We start from the raw sequence: 15,320 nt of genomic DNA on the forward strand, positions 1-15,320 counted from the left end.
CTTTAACCGTTCCCTGTGGCTCATCAACAGCCTTCCTCTGACAGGATGGGTTTGACCTCTGACCTTTCCAGCAGAGAGCTCATTCAACCTCTTACTGCGTCAGTCGTAGCCGAGACTATAAAGAGAACATCACTCGGCGTAAAAATAAGAAGAAAAGGAAACTTGGCAGCATCTCTAGAGTTTCCTTTCCCATTCTAACCTCTCCTCAGTTATGCAGCCTCGATGTTAGACTTTAAATTAGCAGCATCACATCGCAAATCACTTTGGGCACTTACACTCATGCATTACTCACCATCAATGATCTGTAATAATCTGCAGCCTCTATGGGTGTTTCTTTTATTTATTTATTTTTGCTTGTACCTCGAAAGTTAAACCCAAAATGTGAAGGTTTTTAAAACAGGAAGTCTGATGCAAATTCGGCCCCTCTTTCACAGCTCAGTGATGTTCGCTCCCCGACGTCCTCTGAGCCTCACCGCTGATTTAACCTCCCGGGATGAGAAGCAGGTGATCACAACGCTCAGAGGAAGTTAGCGGCCTCCACTCTCCGGAGGCCATCGCTTCCTCTTGATTTTTGTCTGTTCTGTCGAGAAAAGAAGAGGAAGGTAAAGATAAAAAAAAAAAAGAAAGAAAAAAAAGCCTCCCCTGCTATGCTGTGTGTGTGGGCTTCACACAACTCTAAAAACTGCGTCATCAGCACAAAGATAAAACTCTTGGTGTGCGCGTCAGTGTGCACGATTGCAAGTGTGTATTTTAGGCATGGTGCCTGCCCTGGAGCCAGATAATGTGAACAGAAGCAGATGGGGAAACTTAAACGCACACCCACTAGGGTATAGCAGAGCTGGCACAAAGTAAGAAAAGGTCTTAGAACATCTCCCAGCCCGAGTGAATGCCAGCACCCTCGCTAGCACTGAGACTGGATGACAAAGAGAGCGAAAGAGAGCAAGTGAAAAATAGAGATTCTCCTTTGTGTGTGTGCCTGTGTGTGTTTTGTGTGGTGCTTTTACTTTTTGTTCTCCTCGCATATTTATTCTTTTACCAGACTGTCAGTCCAGCATCCTCCTGTTGCCCTCATCAGTAGTTCCACCATGTAAAGCACATCAGATTGGAAGGAATTCTTGCATATATGTTGTTTTCTTTGAATTTTTCCATTATTTGTTTTGAAAAAATTACATCACAGAACAGAGAAATTCTTATATTTATGCAGGTGACAGTCAATAACGGAGAAAAAAAACACACTTTTCACTCTATGAAAAAACATGAACAGTTGGATTTTTCTAACAAATGTTATGCTGATTTAAAGATAATTCAAACGGCAATTACAATGTGATCAAATGTTTTCCTTAAAAGAAAAGTAGAAAATAAACATTTGAGTGGAAACAACATTGGTTTATTGCTGTAAGAAATTTACAATTAGATTTATATAACATATAATGTTTTTTCAAATGAAAATATTTTTTTTTGCTCTAAAAATTATCAAAAAGGTTTATATTTGAGTGCAGAAAGAAAAAAAAAAGTTTTTTTTTAGATTTATTGTTGAAATAAAACTTCAACTGTAGAGTCACCAAAACTTAGTTTAACTTTGACATTCAAATAGCTCTGACGCAGCCTTTAAAGCATTCATGCAGCACACGCTGGTGCCAGCCCCCTGCAGTCAAGCGTTATATTTTGCAAAGAGTTTAGAGTCACTTGGGACCAATCTGTTATTCCCATAAATCAGCAGTGGATCTCCTCAGAGGAGTCGTCCTAAAATGAGATGCACATGTTACGGCCTGGTGGCTAAAAGCTATAAAAGGTCAAAGGGTTAATAATGGGGTGAACCTCATCTTCTCAACATCAAGCAAGAAAAGGTTCAGGTTCAACGCCTAAGCGAGTCGTTAAAGAATTGATATTTTTTTCTGTAATGCACCATAAAAATAAGAACAGTTTAGTCTGAATGGTGTTTTTGTGACGAGGTTTTTTTTTTTTTTGTTTCAAGCTGGGTTTGTGTTGTCTGCTGAGATTTCTAGAGGCATCTTTCTGCCGTGATCAGCGCGGTTCAGTTTTAAGCCAGCGGCCAAAGGTGAGTCGAGGGAAAGCTTTTTGGGGAAAGCAGACACTGATCCCTCCAGGCACTTTATTCCAAAGCTTAATAGCCCCAACCAAAAAGACTTTTAACACTCTTGACCTGAAAGTCTAGACTTCCAAAAGGCCGGAATGAGCTCACACTGAGGTTGCACTGCATGTCTATATATAAAGCTGTCATTCTTCACCTGTGCTTTGATGTGGCTTTATTTTTCTTTTTTCTTTTTTTCTTTTTTGATTGTATAAAAAAAAGCTGATTTTACTAAACATACAAATTGATTATGTTCCCATTGGGGGAATTTTGTGAATTATCCTTATAGCCAAACCTCAATGTATAAAAATATAAAAAAAACACGATGAATATTTAAATATTCTTTTCACTCATTTGTCTTTTTTTATGATGGAATGCTTATTTTTTCAAGATTTAGTTATGAAGCAGCTAAATAAAAACTCTTAAGGAAATTTAAAAAATGTCATTTTACATATTTACATTAGAAATTTAACATTTTTTATCATTGTTTTGATTGTTGATCTGGTCAATTACACCATTTGCTTTAAACTTGCATGAGAAGTGACGGATAAAGATTAACATAACCGGCTCAGGGGGGAAAACAGAAATCTATTGAGGTTAGATTTCCAGTGGAAGTGCCATTTTCGTGAGAACTTGAGAAGCTTTGGGATTCAGACTTCTGTAGGTTGCAAAAAGCATCTTGATCTGTGTGTTTCTCATTGGGCGCACAAGCTGCCTGTCTAAAGGTGTGAGCCAGCAACTAAAAAGCGATTTATTAGAATCTATAACCAAATTAGGCAAGGATAACATCTAGTGGTCAGTTGAAAGATTTTACTTGAGATATTCAAGAGCTAAGGGTGTATGAGTCCAAAGCAACTCAACAGATGTTAATCTACTGATAAGGGGCCAAGAGGGGAGAAAGAGAGCATTACCTTGAGGGCATAAATAAGCTTTTCTAGCCAATTGGGCAATAAAAGTTTCATTTAAATGATTTAAAAATGAAAGTAGATTTAGAATTATAAAATTCCTAGAAAAAGTTGACAAAATTAAGATAAACGTTAGGTGGCCCTGAGGTGCAAATCACACTAACAAATCACTTAATAGAAAAGCAAATTAAGGATCACAACAATAATTTAAAAAGCAAAACCAGTAGTAAAAAAAGCATCATTACATTTTAGAAATCAACACAAAATTCCAGAAACCAAAACAAAATTCCAACAAATTGAAATAAAAAAAAACATTTCAGAAAACAGCAGTAATATATATATAAATCACATGTAAATGTACTAATATTGAAACACAAGAAGAAACCAGAGAAAGTGGGTATTATGGGACATCGCTGATTGGATGATGATGTTGTCAGAAGTCAGAATTCTGTCTCCCTTCTGGTCATCGGCAGGAAGAGTTCTAAACACACTACATCTCCCAGCAACCCCAGCGCACAGTTTGGATGCCACACGCCTGACTCTCATGTGCAATCACCTGTAGTATACTTAAGCACTGTCCTGAGCCTCACTCAGTGTTAAGTATAGTTTGTGCCACTCTGCCTGTGTTACTGAGCGTAATATCTAGATATGAGCTTCTGCTTTACTGAACCTGGTTTGTCTTTGACTCAGTTTGCCTGCCGCCTGCCCCGAATCTCGGCTGGATCCCAACATCTCTAGTTTCCTCCCTGATGCTCCTGTCCTCATTATTGACCTGTGCCTGCCTGACCCTGATTTAGCTTTGTGGCCTTTTAGCTGAGCTAATAAACCTGCTGCAGTTGGATCCAGCCGTCTGCCTGTTTTGTTAAAGAGGTTTTATTTTTTGACATTTTTTCAAATACATCTTCAATGCCTGCATACTTAAACCGTTTTGTGATTAGTACGGAGCACAGCGATGCCTGTCTGTTCAAATGTCATCCAATCAGCGATGTCCCATGGTACCTACCTACCTTCCCCAGTTTCTTTTGTTTCAATTTTTTACGTTTCCTTCAGATTTATTGAAATTATTACTTATTGAAATGGAAAATTATAACACTTCATTTTGTTGGAATTCTGTTTTGTTTTCTTTTTTTTTGTTTCGCTATTTTGTCATTTTTCAAATGTTTTTGCATTGAATGAATTGTTGGTGTGATTTGCCCCTCCTGCAAGTCTAGATTCTTCAACATTTTCACTCTCTCTACTTCCTCTTTGGTTTGGACATTTCCTGTGTCTCAGGAAGACACACACACTTTCACACACGCATATTTCACCTGCTTATACGAATTCTCAAGTTTGATTGATGAGGAAATAGATGGCAAATTGCAGTGTCCATCCTGATGGATGACATCATTTGGCCCAATGTGCTGATCACGTATGCCAAAACTGAGGCTTACAACCCCCCCATCCACTCTTTCCCTCCGTTCCCCTTGGCTCACAATTGATCAGTGGGAGTTTTGAACAGCAGCCCGCTTTGAATTTAATGCATGAGGAAGGAAAGCAGTTGACGTGGCTCTTTACTGCCCATCGCCGTCCCTTATCGCCCTCCCTCCTTTGCACTCCCCATCCATCTTTATCTGGAGAGGGTTCAAGCACTGACAGATCCAGCGGTGCTCTGTTTGTTTACCCTCATATGCAAACAATCACTCTTTGTTAAATGGCCCGTCTGCTTTCAGATGGATTATTGTTTGCACGTGTTCAATTACACGGGGTGTCTAGATGGGGGCTTTTAGAGTGAAGGCGGGGGGAGATGGGCAGTGATTGTCAGCTCTTGATATCTTCTGTCAATGTTTGTTTTTTTATCATCAAACCCGAGCGAGCAGTGCATAGGACTTGCAGCCCTGACAGAGGAATTTTGCAAAACTGTTCAAACAAAGCGTGGCAACAGAACAGGCAGGTTCTAAAATTAATTTCTAAAGCCCTGACTTTTACCACGCGATGATAAAATGGATCTTGTAATATGCAAATTAGTCAGCAGAAGACCTGTGACTGAAGGGGGGGGGGGCTGTCAAATGTGTTGGCACAGCAGAGCTGCATGGATTCCTCAATCAAAATTCCTACATGTGTAAACAGCTTTACAGGCCCTGTTCTCCCAGAAGCTGATTTCATGGAAGCCATCCAAGCGCCACCTCATATTCAAATGGGCTGACAGGTGAAAAAAAAAAAAAACAGAGGGAGGGGAAGGAGGACTGTGGGTGGAGATGTCTTGATTGATGGGCCAATGGCACGCCGCGCCGCCTGGGTTTATGAGCCAGAGCAAATCTGAATATTGAGAACACGGACATCATGTCACACCGGACATATTAAGAATTATTTGACAATGCATTATGCTGGAGATATGTCACACAAAAAGATGAGCATGTCCTCCCCTGCGGCTAAAATTACAGCCTGCGGTGCAGTGAGCTGCCACTTTGTCAATTCTCTGTGGACGAGTCAGCCTCAAGGGGAGGGGGGGGGGGGGGGGCACTGACCAGGAGCCTCCATACCTACCTATTCAAAGTTAGAAAGTGCCAAAATAAATACTAAGGAGCATCAGTATGCATGAATTCTACTGTCAGGTTGGGTTTCAGGGTCATGCTCTGTTAATGTCATCCTTTATTTGCGCCGTAAAGATCCTTTCTGACCTTGATAGTCCACGCTGAGTGAAAACGACAAAAGGTGTAACCTCCAGGTCTGTCTTACTGTCTATTTAGCAGTTGCAAATGACAAGGCGCTAACAAACTGTCTCCATCTGCACAGACGGGGTCAAGACAGAAGCGAATTTTAGCAGCCAGTGACCATCTTTCTTTTTGCCTTTATCCCTTGTGCTATCCTATGACCCCACCCTTACATTGACGTGTTATTCCTACCATGACAAAGGTGGATAAAAGTGTAAAGATTTCATGTAATCCATGGACACCAGTGAAGATCACAAATCATTGAAGAAAAAAGGTTCTGCGCGCTGTCTTGTGGGTCTAGATGGCCCAACTACCAATGTTAAAGTGCCTAGGATAGTACAAGGGTTAAAGTCCCACTCCGATCAAAAGGTGATCTAGTTTAAAAGCTTTAAAAGTTTCCAGTGAATCTTTTGATCATGATTATGTCATTATTAGCAGAAATCAGAAAACCTGTTATTTTCTATGACATAGTTTCTGCAGAGCGGCAGGAAATCATTAAAAATTCACCACTGTGGAGTTAGCCCGCCCTCTATCTCCCTGCTCCTGATTTACAATGATTTGAATTAAGAAATACTCAGAAATGCAGTTTCACACTTAATTTTCTCAATCTCATCAGAAAAACGTAACAAGAACATGTAAAAAACACCACAAACATGACTGTCATTGGAGTGGTTCTCTTTTTTAGTAGGGTTATCTTGGTACGAGGTGTCAGACAATCTCAAATGTGGAAGTTTGGAAGAGAAAAGTAAACTACCCTGTTGATCCCGTGCGCCCCCGTCTCACGCTACACATCTGCCTGTGTTTGTGCGCTTCTCTTCCTTAAGCTTGTGTTGAATGGACTCAATATGACAACACACGCTGTAATAACTCCAAGGTATTAATCTGATATTCATTTAGATGTGAGACATGTTCCTCCAAATGGTGGGGGAAACAAATCATTGGCCCTTTAATGATAATCAATGCTAGATTCCCTCTCATCCACCACCACCACCCCCCTGTTTGTGTGTACGTCTGCAACTATATGGTGTAAGGTGTTTCTAAGTGTTCTCTGTAAGCCATGAATTTTCCTCTCGGGGTCTCTTTGGCTGACCCCTGACCTCTTTTTCCCCCAGGACAGTCAGCTAAGAACTATGCAACATATCAAAGAATGGGGGGGGGGGGGGGGGGGGGGGGGCACAGAGCCAGGCCACTAGGTTTCTGGCAAAATCATCTCAATAAATAAATATCAAAAGACACAGCTGGAGGGAACAGCTTTGATGTGGGGGGGAGCCCCCTTTCTCTCTGTATTCTCTCACTGTTTTGCAACCTTAATGCAGGCACTTCTCCTCTGGTGTCTTCACTCACCACCAAACCCTCGCCACTTGCTCGGACAAAATGGCTCATGCGTGCCCCTCAGAACACGCTTTCCGCCGAACGTTTATGCTTCTCCTCTATGGGAAGATGTTTGCTAGAGAGCAGCTTGGTCCAGAACATTTCGAAGCAATGTTATAAAGAAAGAAAATATAAAATTGAGTTACAGACCCACTTTGGTTAAAATCGTGTTTTGGTGTTTTTATCATTTTTGAGTATTTTTTTATTGAAATTGATGATGTAGAAGTTACTTCTGCAGGCCACAATCTCCCTGCTCCGCTCCATTCCGATGCATCCACTTGCATACGACCACTGGGAACAACTTTTAAAAATCGTTTGAAAAATGAGAAAGAAAAACTTTTATTGATCTCTTTTCTAACATTAAAAGGACTGTTCTTTCTGAGCTTAATACATGAAAAATGTCTTCATTTATAAAAAGAAATTGAGAACTGATTGCCACAATGTTAAAATCCACAGACTGAGCATGAACAGTGACAGTTTTTCCTCTAAACAGAATTCTCTGTGAGCAAACGCTAAACTTGAGGATTGAGAACTTAAACCGCTGACTACTCTGAAATAGTTTTTTTTTTTTCACTTTTCAGCAAAAACAGGAAATCTTCACTTTCAAATGGAGGTCTGCAGCAAAGGGCCAGACGAGGAGCTGACAGCAGCACTGTCCATCACAAAGGAAGAGTCAGCACACACTAACAGATTGTTTAATTTCTGCTTGCAATTTTTAGCGCCAACAAATGTACAAAATCCCTTTTTGATAAAAAGTTTTAACAAAATTGGTCACGTCAGACAAATCTAAAACACTTTGCATTTATAAACCTCTGCAGGTTTTTCTGTTCACCAACATTAGAAATGGCTATATTACCGTACTCACTGAGGGTGAAACATAGAAAACAGAAGGCAGGTCAGCATACAAATATAAACAAATTCTGTTTGTAAGTTGTAAAACTTTTTTTCCCGGTTGCAAGAGTGTTTGAAAAATGTATAAAACTTTAAAAGTGTCGTGCCTTTGTAGAGCATTTTATCATTAATTTATTAAGAACTGCTTTAAATAATTCACCAGCATCTCATCTGTGAAAGTAAAACTAAAAAATATATTTTTAATTTTTTTTTTTTAATCTGTTTGTAAACAACATTTTTTTAGTCAAAAGAAAAGCTTTATGCAGATGAAGTGTGGGGATCTTTTGAGGTGCGATATTCAAACACATTTAGGCTACTCTGCTTGACTCGGCTCCCTCCTCCCCTAATATTGTGCGCTAAATAAAAGATCACATGACGGCTTGATGCTACAATAAAAGTGGGTGGAGGAGGTGAAGTAACATGCCTGGAGGGGGAGATGTAGGTACATTAAACTCAGAAATTGGTCAATAATCCTTTCCTCTCGCTATTGAGAGGCAGCAGAGTGGAATGTGGGTTGGAGTGTTTGTGTACACGCTGTTACATTGAGCGCTGTTGGGGTTAAACTGTGGGTCTCCAGGGAGGGGCGTTATTGACTGTTGACCAGCCCAAATTAATTTTCAACAAGCCTCTTCAGGGGAACAATAGAAATGGATTACTATTACAAAAAAGAGGGATGACTGACCTGCTAATGTGCTTCTGAATCCGCTGCTTCTGCCGTGTTGCTGATGATACACTTCCTGCCTTCATTCTGCCCACGAACAGAAAGAAACAGTGGAAAATCTTCTTTGCAGCCATATTCTTTCACCTGTAGAGCTGAGCGCAGTCATTATTTCCAAAGTCACATCCTGATATGGGTTTAAATCGTGCCGCTGACGGCTGAGGAAGTCAAGCTGCTGAGTTAAACAAGAGGCCTCATTGTTAATTTGAGCATCCTAGCTTATTAGTTTGGTTTTGATCTATCGGAGGCGGCTGAGTGCCATCCCAACGCTTGTTTTCCCTCTCCCACTTTGAATGGTACAAGTGACAAAAGGCCTCCCACACACAGTAGCTGCGCAGTGTGATCACTGCATGCTGAGACACAGGGAGGTGTCAGCACTAATCTCCTTTAAAATGGCTCTCTTGTCTTACATCGGATGCTCACAGCATCGCCTCAACACTGTAATTGTGCCTACTCCATGAGACTCGGCATCCCACTTTATGCCACTTTTGTTTTATGAGGTTGAGCGTGCGCCACTGAAGTTGCGATACATTGTAGTTGAAATGTTTTTACCTGCTATTTTCAGCCACTTCGGCGTGTCTTGTGCTTTCTAATCTCCCAGAACTAAAAGTGGTAATAAGAAGTAACTCTCTGTACAAAAACAAAATCTGTTCCTGCTGTCAGCCGTGTGATGAAACCGTCTTGTTAAGTGTATCATTAGGCACTGTGATTGAAATCGTCAAATTTCTCTGGGGGTTAAAGAATCCTAATGGACTTTTTTTTTTCTCTCCAGGGCTTTTATTTTGTACCTTGCAGGAAAACTGGAGCAGGATTCTGGGTTTATTCTTAACTTGTTGTCTTCCTGTACATTTGTATTTGTTTTTCTAACTTGCTGTGATGTAAAGTAATGTGAGCAACAAGGTCATTTTTAATCTGGCATGCTTGTTTTCCCAATGGTAGCTAACATCCACTAACCATTGATTTTTCCAATTTTAAAAACGGAGCAGGCTTTCACTTCTCTGTAGTTAGGTGGAAAACAAGTAAACATATATTTGTATACTAATCATGTGTTTACTAACTTTTTTAGTATGAAATGATGAAATAAGCACTTCACACTTAAACTTTATATTTCTAATCAGTTTAAGTGTGAAGATGGATTGTCTTTTTCTGTTTATACACCTGATAAGATTTTGCCACATTTTGCTGGATGTTGCATCTTAGCTGTAAATGATTAAAAAATTGTGCAAAGATGGAAAATAAATATGTTAAAAACATAATTTTTATTGGAGTGAGTCTTTATGTAGCTGATGAGTAACGTGAAAAGCTGCTTAGTCGTTACATTTTTAATTTTTCTAGAGTTTGATCAATCTGGATTTGTCAGAGTTAAATTATGATTTTGAATACAAATCATACCATCTTTCAGGAAAAGCTGATCATAAACAGAATATAAATTGTGTGACTTTTTTGGGTTTTTTTCATGTGCACTTCTTTTCTCTTCCCTCTTTCCTGTCCAGCAGTGTTGTTCATTGTTCCTGTAAAACAACCCAGAACACAAAAAAAGAGCAGACTGTCCTCCATGACAGTGGCCTCTCTTTTTCTTCCTCACAACAGGTCAGGGTCGGTTCAGCGAGGATTGACTCTTTTGTTTCATGGTTATAAAGCAGAGAGATGCAGTCGCATGGAATTAATTTATGTGGAATTTTTCCTTTTTAATCCCTCATTGCTGATCTTGAGGACTGTATTCTGGGGGGGATGAGAAAAGACCCACAGCTGAGACGTCTATCCCAAGGTCAATGTTTGTGATGATAAGGAGGAGAGCTGCTTGAATACATCTGACCTGCATTAAACGAGGCTGGAAAGTGCTTCTGATGATGGAAAGAAAGCTCAAGAATTCAACTTTAGGAAGAGTTCTTTCACATGTTTTCCTGTTAAAGACTCTTCCAATACTGCTATCCTTTTTACTTCTTGTTATTCCTCTGTATCGCTGCCTGAGACGTGCTTTGTTTTTATGCGAAATACATGTTCTGTTCACTCATCAAGACTGGGGGGGAAACTGAAGTGCTCTACTCTTCAAGCCTGACTTCCCCGGATGATTCCCCCCGTTTCCGCTTTCCACTTTTCTAAGAAAGTTTCTTGTTCCTCTCCCATGCCTCCTTGTTGCCCCGGAAAAGTCAGAATTCTCCCTGTCTTGCCCGCAGGACAGAGAGCACCTAGCCACATGCCTTGTAGGCTCGCCAGGAGCTCAGCGCCTCTGAACTGACTGATTGCCACTCAGTAGAGGAAAAAATAAATAAAATAAAAAAAACTCCCACACTGTTGCTGTTCTGCCATTTGCCACCACACGTGCAAACATGGAGCCCATCAAAGAAGCATATTCACTACTCCTCGCCCTCATCAAGTCATACATCCCAGATCACATCACTCCCAGCTCCTCAGCCTCACTCCTTTTTTTTTTTTTTTGGTCCAATGCAAAATTTCCAGATTTCAGATGCAGCACAGCTCAGAGAAAACGAATGCCGCTTCCAATCGAAGCTCGACATTTAGGCTCCAGTTTTCACGTGTGACTGGAAGCAGCAGCTTTGGTCACAGCTCCCATAAAGGCGACGCCTTTGTGGGTTCAGCGTGTCATGTCTTCCACTTTCCAGCAACAAATATGCTGCACATGATGCAAGTTTTAGCAACAAACCGGGGTCATTAGAGTCATGTCTGCTGATCAAAAATAAAAGTATGAACATGTAAAAAAAGAGGAAACTCAATGTGACTTTGTACTTTTTCTGTAGAAAGAAACAGAAGAAGGAAGTCACTTTTTAAATGGACAGCACAAGTAACCATGTTTTTCTGTCTTCATTTGATATGTCATTGCTGGACCTTGTACTTTATCAAGAAACAACAGGAATCCATTATTGATATCTGGCAGCTAAAGTTGCATCACCTTGAGAGTTCCGAAGGTGAAAAACACCACAGAGTAACTGGGTGTTTTTGTTTTATTACTTTATTTATTTCTTTTTTCCCCTCTAGTGAGATGTCACTTCAAAAACAAGCCGACCAAGGAATGTTATTATGCTGAGGGAATGTCAGCCGGTTACAATAGGCTGCTTAATGAGGTAGTGTGGCAAACTTTCAGGCAGGCCATAATATGAATTATTTGTCATTGGCTGTGTGTGTGTATGTGTGTGTGTCTTTGGAAAGGGCCCAGTGTAAAGCAGGATGAAGGCAGGCCTTGATGGAGAGATGTGGCACTAGCCTGGGGGCTCGCTCCACTGTGAGGGTAGTTAGCTTACTGCACACCGCCATCATTAGGGACTAGGGCACTTGTGCTGGGAAGGTGAAACGCAAGCCTTCATTCAAACAGTTGCACACATAACACCTGTAAATATGCTACAGTTCTTCTGCAGTTTTGTCTGTCTTGGTCTCAAGGTATTTCTGTCGTACAGTCGCTGAAACTGGAGTCGCCACACCGGCCCCCTCTTTTTTTGTGTGCAAGAATTTACATTTTTTTCTAGAAAGACAAAACAATATCTTACTAAGAACAAAGCCCTTTGGTTATTACAGAAGGAAATATTTAAATTAATCAAAATCTTAGCTTTAAAACTTTGTTTCATCAGATTCCATCTTTACAGCAGTTTTTTTGTTTACTGTTAGTGGAACCTCTTCAGAGGTTGAATTCGGACAAACAGGTTGTTCTTTTATGAAGTTTCTCTTCCAAGGGTCTCGTCAACCAAAGATGAACTAACTCAGGGATTTCCATCCATCCATCCATCCATCCATCCATCCATCCATGTGGTCTCTTGAGTTCATCCCAGCTACTGTTGGGCAAAGGTGGGGTAAACCTTTAGTCAATCACAAGTTTTTTTGCAGGACCACACACACACATTCAGGAGGACAATTTAGATTTAGCAATTTAACCTTTGCAGCATGTGTTTGGGCTGTGCGAGGAAACCGCAGTGCCTGGAGAAAACCCACACATGCACAAGGAGAACATGCAAACACAGAAAGGAGCCAGCTGAAATCTGAACCAGGGTCTCCACCTAGTGAGGTGAGAGGGTTAACCACTACACCATGCAGCCTAATGAATGCACGTCTTATGCTTATGCTGTTTTTAGACAGAATCAAAAACCGGCGTAATTTTCTAGGACATAATTTTCTAGGACATAATTTTGGAAGAGTAGCAGTTTATCAAAATTTTGCCAATGAGTTTTGGACTGTCAGTGCAGAATAAGCCCGCCCGCATTTCCCATCATCCATCTATTGACGTGCTCTCCTGCTAGCTTAGGCTAAGTCAGTGTGTATCGATGCTCACTAGATTAGCAAATATAGACCACCATGGATTCCGTTAGAAGACTTTTTGCAAAACAAAAATGTATTTCAATGTGTTTTTAAAAAACAACAACAAAAACATTTGTTTTCATCATCAGAACACAGCGTATTCATAAATAGTCGTCTCATATCGATTCATTTCATGAAATCGTGACGTCATATTTGCCGTTAAAAGAAAAAAAGTAGTTAGCATGGTGTCCAAATTGTTTTTAAAATCCAGGGCACTAGATGGTCCAGCACTATATAGTTTTTTGGAAGTTAGGGAGTAGGGTGGGAATTCGGACACAGCCTTACAGCCCCTCACAACACCAGCCTAACATTACCGGTGCAACAAAAATGGCGAGCAGCATTGGAGCTATGCAGCCGTACAGCTTCGAGACAGATACCAGCTCGAACGAGGAAAACGAAGACGAACACGGATCTATTTGTCTACAAAGGGATACATTTGAATAAACAAATGTATTTTCAATGTAACAAATATTCCCTTTTTCAAACTGCAGTTTTTCGTCTGCTCCTGTTTCACTGATTTAAAAAAAAGTTATACTGAGAAATGCTATTTTAAAAGCACCCAAACAAAACAGATTTTCATTAAAGTGGATGTTGAATAACACAATTTTTCCACAAATTGTGAATAAAATGTCTGTTTTTTACCACCATGTTATGGAATAAAAGGACACACATCTATTTGATCTGTCTGATTGTGTAATGAGTCCACTTTGTTGAACGCTGCCTTTCTAGCAGAAGCTGTGACATTAAATCCTTAGAGTGTCTCTAAAAGCAGACATGTTTGATCTGTTGATGTTTTCTGCTGTTTTCCTCTGCTTCCTCTTTAGTTTTTAAGAGGCCAGTTGTTTTATGGAAGAAGGTTGTGAGTAAAAGACAAAGAACTGAAGGTGTTGCGATTTTTCTTTATTCTTCATATTCCTTCTCTCAATTGTTCCCTTCATAGTCCCTCTTCCCAGAACCTTCTATAAATGGATGTGGTTTCAACCTGACCCGACATGGCCTTGCTGGAACTGTCCTTTAGACATACTATTGTTTCAGATGCTTTTCTTGAGTGGTTGTCTGCTTAGTTCTAGGAAAAAGCAAAGTAGTTGTCGTTTTTGTAAAAAATAAATCGATCCACTTTTTGTGCGCTTTGTTTTTCTTGTTATTCAAGGTTATAGAAGAATACTGAGATTGTTCTTTTAAAAGTAGTTCAGTGCTTTAACAACACTAAAGTACTTACTATATAAGTTTTTTTTTCATGTCATAAGCAACATCTTGAAATGAGAAAGTTCTGTTTTGACAAACGTTTAGCAATAAATTTAATCTTTTTTTTTTTTCAGCCACTCCCCCATCCTGTCTATTTTGCTCCTCCAATGTGATCTGGGTCAAACACACTTAGACTTTATGAAAATAATATCCAAAAACAGACCTTTAGTGCACTGTGGTCCTCAAGCACGAAGACATATTAGGAGTTTTGAAAGGTTTTCTTTGAATTTTCTGTTTGGCCTTCTATATTGTTCCTTCAAGCATCAAAACATTCTCTTCTCAAGTATACAGAACTGCTTCCTCCATCCTTATATGTGAAACATCTCTGACACTTCAACTGTACAAGTTAAGAGTGAGTTGAAAGTTCAAAAACATCTTGAAGCCCATTGAGATGACTATTGTCGTAAAATTGGGCTATACAAATAAAATTGAATCTTGAACGCAATTACCTGGGTGTTCAGACTAAACATATTTCCAGAAACAGTCCTGTGTTTACTTTATCACAACAGATTTCTTGGATTTTTTCTTCTCTGTATTCAAGGTTTTATGGCGGAAAATTGATGCTATAAAAAAGCCCCACTTTAGTAGTTTTTGGCATCTTTGTTGACATAAGTTGACATTAGACAAATTAATCAAAACCAACACATGTTATTGTAGCCGTTTTCTCATGATGGAGGACCTATTTAAAGAAAATGAAGCTTCCGATTACATTTCTGAGTATTTCTTTATTCAAATCCTTGTGAATCAGGAGATGAAAAAATGGCGTTAGAAAAAATAGTCAAATGATGTCATATTTTTAAATTTTATCTTTAGATTTCAATTTTTTTTGGATAAAAAAAGAAAGAGGTTTTCCCTTTTGATTGATCTACTTCTGGCTGTTTCTGGTTCCTCTCAGTGCTGCTCTGTAATGTATCTGTTTCACATCCATCCATCTATAAATACACAGCCATAGATACAGGCTAAAAGGATGGTAACGCCAAACTAACCTGACATTGTAGTGGTGGATATAAAACAGAGGAAACCCGTTGTGGTGGATGTAGCAAAACCAAGTGATGGAAGAAAGCCTGAAGATGCCCGTGATGATCGGGGCACTCGGGGCAGTA

The sequence above is a fragment of the Oryzias latipes genome, chromosome 19 (assembly GCF_002234675.1).
Source record: "Oryzias latipes chromosome 19, ASM223467v1".
Taxonomy (NCBI): Eukaryota; Metazoa; Chordata; class Actinopteri; order Beloniformes; family Adrianichthyidae; genus Oryzias; species Oryzias latipes.